The 10,931-nt window shown below is 40.7% G+C and overlaps 1 long non-coding RNA gene across 1 annotated transcript in view; it reads left to right on the forward strand.

Moving 5' to 3' along the window:
- The window catches only part of LOC105489491 (uncharacterized), a 29,369-nt gene extending 21,834 nt beyond the window's left edge, over nucleotides 1–7,535 (forward strand). Inside the window, exons 2-3 of the long non-coding RNA XR_011625136.1 lie at nucleotides 6,619–6,748; nucleotides 7,229–7,535. This is a non-coding gene — a long non-coding RNA (uncharacterized lncRNA). The remainder of the gene's footprint in view (nucleotides 1–6,618; nucleotides 6,749–7,228) is intronic.
- The last annotated feature ends 3,396 nt before the right edge of the window (nucleotides 7,536–10,931 follow it).

Raw genomic sequence — 10,931 nt, forward strand, 5'->3', positions numbered from 1 at the left:
TCTGGGCATTTTTTAAAACCGTTTTTATGCGTACCCAGCTTTTCCTTTCTGCAACTGCGCACATCCACACAAAAGATTAAAATCACAATTGCGAACATTTATTGAGTTTCTTTTTGTGCCAGGCACGGTTTATTCTAAGCGCGTTGCATGTGCTCACTCAACTGTGGGTCACTTAACCCACTGAGATGGGATTCTGTGGCTTCACTTTCTAAATGAGGAAACAGGATGTTAAGGAAACACCGGGGAGAAGCACAGCTGGGGTTTAGACCCAGGCAGTTGGGATCCCAAGTCAGTGCACCCAGCTCCTAGCTCCTGAGCAGTTCTGCTCTGCTTCTTCCCCTTTCCCTACAGCCAGGGACCTTATGCTCTTCCAGGCAGGGCCTGGACGGGGAATGTGGTGAAGATTAAGGGAGCAGCCGGGGAGCTGAAGCCATCTCCGTACTGAACAAAGGAGTCACCAGCCAGTGGCCCCACCAGACAGGAGTTGCCCGCTTACCATGTCAGCTGTTCTGCTTTACTCACCTGGGGCTCTGAGAGGCCAACACTGATGCCTCAGGGTCTTTTATAACAGTTGGAAAGTTTAGAGCAATAATAAAAGAACTGGTTTGCAGGAACTCAATTCTCACGTGCAACAGGAAGTCTATGCCTGCTCTAAGTGAATTCATTGGGCTAAACCCATTTCAAACTGCCAATATTCAACTATTCTTGACCTCCCAAAACAGCAGTTTCATATGATACAACTGTATTTATATTTTTATGATATTCATATGTTTCACTCTTAATCAGATTTGCCTCATCAGATGGGGCGATTTTTCCTTTGTACCACACAACTGTTCTTCTTCTTTTATGGATATTTGTTCTGAATCCTCTTTTGTTTTTTGATGCCATCAATGTGTCCCTTTTTGCCTGATGTAAGTTGTCACCCAGCTGTCTTCCAGCTTGCATTTATCCATCAGCATCAGGCCATCTTTTTATTTGTGACCCTTCTTTGTCATTTTGCCTTAACTTTGTCTTTCACAGCTCACAAAGAAAATCTTCCATAATAAAGGATACTTTTAGCAACAGCATTAAAAATTTACAGTTATAAAATGTGAAAGGAAAATACATCTTGGGACCCCCAAATCACTAAGCCAAGGGAAAAAAATCAAGCTGGGAACTGTGTCAGAAACCTGCCTCCGATTGTATTCCTAAATAAAATAGCTACAAAGGTTAAAAAGCTGCATACCTTTCTCACAATTTGCCTACAAGAAAATTCCTTATGGACAAAGGACAGACAGGGCTCAAAGTCGTCTCTCTGAGGCTCGCCTGAGACAAATGCATACCTGGCTGCTTCCTCTGCCTTGCTGTTTATGTGATAAATGCAGATTCACTGAGCCAGACTAAACTTGTATTCAGTGCAAGGCTGATAGAGGACTCAAAAGAATGCAGCCTTTTGTCTCTTATCTACCTGTGTCCTGAAAGCCCCTGCCTCATGTAGTCCCACTTTACCTGATTAAAACAATGTATGTCTTATACATATTGATTGATGTCTGATGTCTCCCTAAAATATATAAAGGCAAGCTGTACCCTGACCACCTCAGGTACTTGTCATCAGGACCTCCTGAGGCTGTGTCATGAGTACATCCTTAACCTTGGCAAAATAAACTTCCTAAATTGATTGAGACCTGTCTCAGATAACATTCTGTTTACAAACACATAGAGGAATATTTGCAAAGCGCTTCAATTGTGTTATGGGTATTTTGGCTTGCTACATCTTTTTCATTTCTTTTCATTAGTCTTACACCAAAGTTTGCCCACTTGTGTAGAATGAGCTGCCACATACTTTGCTCATTTTGCTTTTGATTTACATGGAGGCAAGGTGACCTAGAAGGGACACCTTTGAATCCCAACAGTTAATTTTCTCCTCTGCTTAGAGGGACACTTGAGAAGTGGAGATTCCTACTGACAGCGGCTGAGAGAAGCACTGCTTTCCAGTTACAGGAGAACCTTGGCTGGGAGCAGAAGATGGCAGAAAGGTCCACTTTCTCCCTTCCTATAATTTTGCCTTACGTTTCTATCTGTGATTCACCTTTTTAGTAAAGCCTTCAAACATTAATGCACACTTATGTTCAGCCATGAGTCTGATATCATATTTCAGGACAATCACCAGCATCTTTTGATGAGTGATGTGCTGGACTTTGCTTAACCTCATTTCTGCTCCTTGTATGTGAACAAGGAAGGCATATGGACATCTGGAACAAAAGAAGGAAAACTGTTGCTCGTTTGTTTCATTGAAAACTGGTGAAGTGCCAAGATGTCAATGTATGCATATTTTCATTGATCCTTATGTTTAACCTGTTACTGAACTATAAGACCCAGCGTGGTCAGCAGATCAAAGACACAAGGAGAACCTAAGCTGGAGATGAACTGGACTTGATGACAGGTTATGTAAATAAAAGAGAGTAAATAAATAAGAAGGCTGGGCCTGGTGCCAATTGGCTTTCTAAAACTGTGAAGGGCGCACCATTCCCCTCGGCCTCCTTTTTCTTTTCCATTGCAAAAATGTCGGCGTTAAACTGAAATATCTCTTAAGAATTTCCTAAGAAGTAAGTGATTCGGTGGGCTCTCTAGTATATCAGAATTTTCTTTGGAAAATTTTTAAAGAAATACCTAATGACCTTTACAGAGAAAAATCGCAAATATAATTAAGGAGTTGGGAGGTAAGACTTGTGAAGAAAGGTTTAGTAAGCAAGAATTATTTTGCCTTGGAGGAGAAAAGAAAAGGGGTTGATATTACAGTAACCCCTTGATAAAACAGAAATCTACAAAAACGAGTATAATAAGTCTAGTTTTTCTTTAAAACGAATATGTTACGATTTGGAAAAAAAACCATGCTCATTAAAGAAAACAAAATTGCCAAAAATTTGCACACAGGGAAGCAAAAACATAATTGCATCCCCCATACTCACCTTTAATCTTTCACTGAATTTTCTTTTAGCAGTTTTCTCTAGTTAAAAATGTCTACATTACATTGCATACATATAATTCTGTATTCTGTTATTTTAAATTTAGAAGAAAACACTTCTAAATGCTATAAAATTTTATTCTTTTGTGACATTATGTCACAGTTTATATAACTATATTATTTTTTGCTTCTAGTCATAGCCCTGTGGAAAACGTGCATAATACTTTGCTCTATATTATCTGTATTTCCTCATGATATAATACTACTGCTGAGCTTCCCAGGTCAATGGAAATAAACATATTTGCTGTTGTTAATAATGTTCTCAAATTGCCTTGAGAAGAGTTCTACCAAGTTACAGTCCTAACTGCAATCTGTTTCCCCTGTCACCACCATACCCTCCAGAAGTTATATTATAATTATATTATGCTTGTTAATGAGATTTGCTGCTTCTTTTTGTAAATGTCTCTTCATAAACTTTGCCCACTGATTTGCTGACATCTTAATGGTTTTGACCAATCACCCGATGGACTTAGATTTTTCCAAGAACATGCAAGCATGAGATGATTTTTTAAAAATTCATATGCATAGGAATTTACTGGAAAGACTAAAGCCTCTGAGTCAACAGAGGCTCAGGAAAAATGCCAACAGCTTGATTGAGTTGCTGTCTTCTCTACATTGATGCTCACCTCTTAAAAAGTGTCAGACTGGATGATCTTTGTGACTATGAAAATATTCTCTTGGAGAAGAGTGAGGAGAGAAGGAAGAAGACCTCAGAGTTAGTACCTTATTGGTTGGGGATAGTAGAAAAATGATTCTTACTTTGGTATCAGGTAGGCATCTTAAAATCCCTTCCAACGCAGAAACTCAGAAGCTTTATGTATGTCTCTTTTGTCTCTGGTGTGTGTGTGTGTGTATCTATCTACCTACCTACCCCCCTACCTACCAACCATCTATCATCTCTGTGTCTATCATCTCTTTTTTTTCTGTCTGTCATCCATCTTTCTATGATCTATCATCTATCTAGCCTGTCATCTATTTTTCTGTGTCTGTCATCTATCTATCATCTATCTGTCTACCTATCTTTCTATGTCTATCATCTCTCTCTCTTTCTTTGTCATATACCTATTATCCACCTATCTAACTATCTATCAATCATCTGTCATCTGTGTCTGTCAACTATCTACCTACCTACCTGTCTTTCTATCTATATCTGTCATCTTTCTTTGTCATCTGTCTATAACTATCTATGTCTATCATCTCTCCCTTTGTTATCTCTCTCTCTCTCTCTCTCTATCTCTCCATCCATCCATCCATCCATCCATTCATCCAATCTGCTCTCTTGCTCCTGTTTTTATCCAGTAACTCTTGGAGCAGGTCTAGTAGCCTTAAGAGCTACTTCCCTTCATGGCCAAAGCTGTGAGTGGTCTATGCAAAAATGCTTGTGGCCTCCCACCTGCTGTGGGAGCAGCTCTATCTATCCTTGTGACCATATGTAACAAGGTCGATGGTCACAAAGGTAAGATCAAGTCTCAGGGTCCTGAGGTATTATTAAAGGAATGACCAGGGGGTGTCTCTGGTCCCTTCGTTGTGCCATGATTCTTTCCCCCGTTCTGTGTCTCAGCCTCTTTTTTTCTTCTGAAATGCTTTTTCCCTTGGGGTGCACTGCCTCTGGTTTTAGCTTACCCTTCAACTTTACCTCTCTGTCTTGATTTCTGGAGGAATGCTCCTCTGGGTTATTTGCACCAACCATGACTCACTATTCTGGAGCTGAAGGGACAGTTGCCTGCCATTCCTGGGCCCATGGCTTAAGCCCTCAGCTGGGGTTTAGCAGGCCAGGTTCCTCCTTTCCAGCAGGAAAATGGAGACAGAAATTAGTGCTGCTTATTGTTCTTCACTACAATCAAAAGCAGAAAAAGACATCTATCTGAACTCTAATTTCAATAATCACAGTACAATTAATTTGGTCATCAGGAGGAGATCTAGAAACAGACATGATTTTGGTCATTGGTCAAATGATGTCCTTGTCTATGGTCACAAAGATAAGATAATGTCTCAGCATCCTGAGAGGAATGACTGGGGGGTGTCTCTGGTCCCTTCCCTCTGATATAATTCTTTACCCCTTCTGTGTCTCCCACCTGCCATCATATCCATCATATGGTGAAGAGTTGAACTTTTCTGTTTTTAAGAGAATTATTAGGTTTATGAATGATTAAGAAGAAGTGCTAGTGAGGTTTAAATTTAAATGCCTTGATTATTCAAAATTTTTATCTCAGAGCTTTTGCAGAAATTTTAGCCTCTGGCTAAACAATGATTACTTTGCAGTAATTTTTCTCTCTAGCAGTAGATAGCCTTGCATTCGGTGGCTTCCCTTCCAACACAAGTCCATTTATTTCAAGTTCTCAACAAAGCTGAGGTTCTTTATCAGTTGCTGGTTATCACCCATGCTATGCAGGAACCCGTTTCCTCTATATTCATGACAGCACTGGCTACGGCCTCAGCCTCACAATGAATGTTCCTACAGAGTCCGTATACCCAGCAGATCTAATGAAACTCTTTCTCCACCAACCTGAAGTAAAATAAAATAAAGTTATGTCTTATTTTGGCATTTTGTTGTTACTAGAGAGTGATGCTTCAAGGTTGACATATCATCTTTCTGATGTAAAGCAGTTTTAGAACATAAATATATGACAAAAAGCAAAATTTACAGCATTAAGAATGGACAGCTGTTTACAATGGTCTGGAATTCAACTGTATCATTCAGAATAAGTTATCTCCCGCTTATCTCTACATGACATTGAAAATTAGAAAATCACAGTTTTTAGCTTCCAGTATGGAAAAACAGGAATATGAATTATGCAAATGCAAAGCAGTTGATTTCAAAGATGAATTCAGTCTGGAGATTACTTTGTTATCCATGAACGCCCTAAATTATATAAATAGCTAACATTTATTAACAACCTGCCTCATGTCACACCATATACTTAGTACTTTGGAATTATTATATGTTATACTTAAAATGCTGTAATTCCCAGGCCTCAGTTGTAGTAATTAACATGGACGCAGGCCGGGTGTGGTGACTCATGTCTGTAATCCCAGCACTTTGGGAGCCCCAGGCGGGCAGATCGCCTGAGGTCAGGAGCTCAATACTAGCCTGGCCAACATGGTGAAACCCTGTCTCTACTAAAAATACAAAAATTAGCCAGACGTGGTGGTGGATGCCTGTAATCTCAGCTACTCAGGAGGGCAAGGCAGGAGAATTGCTTGAACCCAGGAGGCAGAGGTTGCAGTGAGCCGAGACTGTGCCATGGCACTCCAGCCTAGGTGACAAGAGCGAAACTCTGTCTCAAAGAAAAAACAAAACAACAACTAAAGAATGAATATGAAAGAGGAGTTGAGGAGAAAAGTAATATTCTAGGTAGAGGAAAAACAGCTTTGCAAAAATATGAAGGTACTAGAAAATATTTTGAATTGTAGAAATAAAATGAACATTTACCAAAGCAAAATATCATAGAGGGTATTGCTGAAAATCTCCATCATGCAAGGATTAGAAGTAGGTAAATTAGTTTGAAATATAAGTACATAAACGTGGAATGTACTGTGATAATAAGGAATTGCTGGATTTTAATCAGATAAAGGTATTTATCTGATATTTAATTTTTATTTTATTTATTTAGAGACAAGGTCTCCTTCTGTCTCTGTCACCCAGACTGGAATGCAGCGGGATGATCATGGCTCACTGTAGCCTCAACCTTCCAGGCTCAAGTGATCGTCCCACTTCAGCCTCTTGAGTAGCTTGGACTACAGGTGCGTGCCACCACACCTGGATGTGTGTGTGTGTGTATGTCTGTGTGCACGCGCATGCCACCACACCTGGGGGTGTGTATGTGTGTGTATAGGGATGGAATCTCACTATGTTGCCCTGGTTGGTCTTGAACTCCTGGATTCAAGTCATCCTCCTGCTTTGGCCTCCAAAAATGCTGACATTCAAGCATGAGCCACGGTGCCTGGCCTAATTTATGTTTTAAAAGATTATTCTGAATACAGCATGACAAATGGGTCATAGAGGGTAAAAATGGGAAGCAGGAGGTGTTGGAATAGACTAGAGACGATGCTTGCCCAATCCAGGAGATGGACTGGACTAAGAGAAATGGATGTACGGGGATGTTGGGTTACAGGCCTAATTGAGAGGATTGGGATTGCCCTGGAGGTAGGTAAGAAAGGAGGTGATGGATGAAGGGAAGCCTGATGCCTGTGCCCTTAGGTTGGTACCATTTCTAACACCAGGAAGCCTGGAGGAGGAAGGAGGAAGGGGCACAAGATGATGAACTCAAGCTGGTGCCTGTTGAAAATATTGTGTCTGTGAGCGGAAAAGGGAGACATCCTGTCAGCAGTTGGATATAGATTTCTGAGATTCAGGAGGTGGGTAAAGTTATAGAATTGAATTTCATTATCAGAGGTGGAAATTGGAACCAGAAGGGTGGATTAAATTGTCCTGGGAGGGTGTGTAGTGTTAGAAGTATGGGAGACCCTAAAGAATGCCAAGCGGTAAGAGCTGGTGAGAAGGAGCAGCGTTGCCAGTGGAACTTGGTAAGTAGAAGGCAGGAAAATCAAGGGGTGTGGATCCATGGAAATGGAATAAAAGAAGGTTTCCGAAAGGAGGAGTGACCAGTAAATGCCAAATGCTGCCCACAGGACAAAGAAGACTGGGGCTAAAATGTGTCCCTAAATTTGTTTTCCTTTTTCAAAAATATGTTTTAAGGTCAGAAGTAGTACGTGATCACTGAAAAAAGCAAACCTCTTTTTTATGTGCAGTTATGAAAAAGTTACCTTGAACAGCCTTTAAAATGATATAGGTTAGCCCTAACCTATATTAAGTGGAAAATTTACTAATTAATGTATTTCAGTGGGCTGAATTTTTACAAAAGAAAATGACTATTCTTTCTTCTTATGTACATATTTGTAAAAATGTGCAGGAATAAATAAGAAACCAATGAAATAGCTTCCAATTGAGAAATTTTAGTGTGTTTCTTTTTACATTGTTTTAACCCTGGAATCATGTAGGTATTAGTAAAATTTAAAGCAAGTTGAAACATAATTGTATGTCAAGTTCATGTCATACTATAGAAAAGATTTATTTTAAGTGACATTAATATATGGAACTGAATAGAAATCTTTAATTTGTTACAGCTCAAGAAAAGTCATAGAACTTATAAGCTTCAAGTGGATTATTGATTTGTTTTTAGTAATGATATTATTAGCATCATTATACAAAAATTATTTTATATATTTTATAAGATAAAGGACATTATGATAGATTAAAAATATTTCATAAATCCATAACTTATAATGTTAAAGGTAATGTAAATGTTAAATGTAATTATAAAAATTACCTTTTCTTTTTCTGACCACTGAAATGGCCTAGAAACAATATCAACTTTGTAGCAATGGGCATCCTAATGCACTGGATTTTGGCCTTTAATACCATTTACCCCTGTAAGGAATCATGGCTCCTTGGAGCAGTGACTTATTTCAGGCCGAGAAAGGTATAAAATGAGTCTGGAATCTCTTGTTGTGCCAGAAAGCAAGGAAGGTTTCTCAGATTAATAAACAAAAAAATAGGTTTAAGCTTGAAAGTGCTCCCATTGGCTAAATTTATAAAAATTTGAGCATGAAAACTATTTTTGTTATTTTTACAGATTGAATGTGTGGAAATACATGTGTCTTTAACAATATTTACAAAAGAAAAAGCCTGAAAAATCTCATTGACTTTATTTGAAGCAGCGATTCCATGTACTCTAATTTGCAAAGGGGGAAAATTAAGCATTCATCATGCCTTCCCAGCAGGAGCTGTTTTTTAGGGTAACCAAATAGCCTAGTTGTTAAGAGAAAGTTCCATCTTACAGAAGAATGTGATGTGGTTTGGCTGCGTCCACACCCAAATCTCATCTTGAATTGTAGCCCCCGCAATTCCCATGTGTCATGGAAGGGACCTGGTGGGAGATAATTGAATCATGGGGACAGGTCTTTCCTGTCTGTTCTCATGATAGTGAATAAGTTTCACAAGATCTGATGGTTTGATGAAGGGGAGTTTCCCTGCACAAGATCTCTCTTATCTGCTGCCATGTAAGACATTCCTTGCTCTTCTGCTGTGATTGTGAGGCCTCCCCAGCCATGTGGAACTGTGAGACTGTTAAATCTCTTTCCTTTATAAATTACACAGTCTCAGGTATGTCTTTATTAGCAGCATGAGAACAGACAATACAGAATACCACCTAGTAAGTGGAAAGGAAATGATAGTATTAGACATTGTTATTTTATATCAGGAAATAATTTATTTAAAACAGCTTCATCAATTGGTTAAAAAACCATTAGGCAGTAGATTAGTGAAAGCCTGCATCTTTGGTGCCAAGCTAAACACTGCACAAGTCAGTTTTCTGTTGGGTTGGGGGCTGTATCTTACAGTGCAAGCATCTGGTTGTCATCACCTCTACTTAGGAGATGTCCATGTTTGCATAACTCCAGGTGGGATAGATACCTCGTGTCTCCCTTTTTTTTTTCTTTCTTTCTGTTTGTTTTGTTTTTGTTTTACAGAGTTTTCACTCTTATTGCCCAGGTCGGAGTGCAGTAGCATGATCTTGGCTCACTGCAACCTCTGCTGCCCGGGTTCAAGCAATTCTCTTGCCTCAAACTCCCGAGTAGCTGGGATTATAGGCACCCACCACCACACCTGGCTAATTTTTGTATTTTTAGTAGAGACGGGGTTTCACCACATTGGCCAGGCTGGTCTCAAACTCCTGACCTCAGTGCCTCAGCCCCACAAAGTGCTGGGATTATAGGCATGAGGCACCACAGTGAACCATAGGTGGACTACAGCCTTACCCATCCCCGTGATGTAATCATGTTAGAAAAGTTTAACATTAGTCAAGACCTTATGCCTCATTTCCAGTTTATAGGAAATGCACAGGATAGAATACCAAGCTAAATGGCACCATAAGGAAGCAGTTGGCCGCATTCAGAAGGTGATACATTGCACAGAACACCACCTGGCTGTTGTTCCATCATGTCAGTTTTATGAAGAAAGTTCCAGATCAGAAAAGACCTAACAACCCTAAATACTAGAAGCATGAGTGGTCCTTGATTGGCTAGGCCAGATGGGAGGACATTTGGGGGACTACTGGAGAGATAGGATTATGGACTGGGTATTCGATGATTTCAGGAATTATTGTGAGTTTTATAGGTGTGACCTCCAGGTGAGCTTGACTAAGGGGAGTCAGGCGCAGAAGACGGAAAGCTGGCAGGAGAGCGGGAAGGAGGCACTTCCTCCCACTGCAAAGCTGGTGCCAGGTTTTGGCAGTGCCTGTGTCCTACACATCTGCTAATTGTGCTGGGTGGGCAGTTCCTTTTCCATAGCTTCAGTTCTCAGGGGGCAGGCAGGCAACACTTTCCTCCCCCAGCCCTCCAAGGCAGCCTTCTTGAGTGACAGCACCATTCCATATGGCTTGTCTCCGGGTCTCTCATCATTTTAGTTCTGTAAGTGTTGCCCACATTCTGTAAGTGGCACTTTGAACCATTTGATTTGAATTCTTCTTCCTACTGGACCCAGATGGAGACAACTTCTATTCGAATTAGTAGTGAGCATGCATTTTCAGTCAGGTTGAAATTGTACCCAAAGGAGCACATCTCCCTTTACTTCCTCCCTCCCTCCCTCCCTCCCCTCCCTCCCTCCCTCCCTCCCCTCCCTCCCCTCCCTCCCTCCCTCCCCCCCTCCCCTCCCTCCCTCCCTCCCCTCCCTCCCTTCCTCCCTCCCTTCCTCCCTCCCCTCCCTCTCTTCCTCCCTTCCCTCCCTCTCTTCCTCCCTTCCTCTCTTCCTCTCTTTCCTTTCCTTCCTTCCCTTTCTTCCTCCTTTCTTTCCTTCCTCCCTTCCTTCATTTCCCTCCCTTCCTTCCTTTCCCTCCCTTCCTTCTTCCCTTTCCCTCTCCTTGCCTCC

This window comes from Macaca nemestrina, chromosome 6 (genome assembly GCF_043159975.1).
Source record: "Macaca nemestrina isolate mMacNem1 chromosome 6, mMacNem.hap1, whole genome shotgun sequence".
Taxonomy (NCBI): domain Eukaryota; kingdom Metazoa; phylum Chordata; class Mammalia; order Primates; family Cercopithecidae; genus Macaca; species Macaca nemestrina.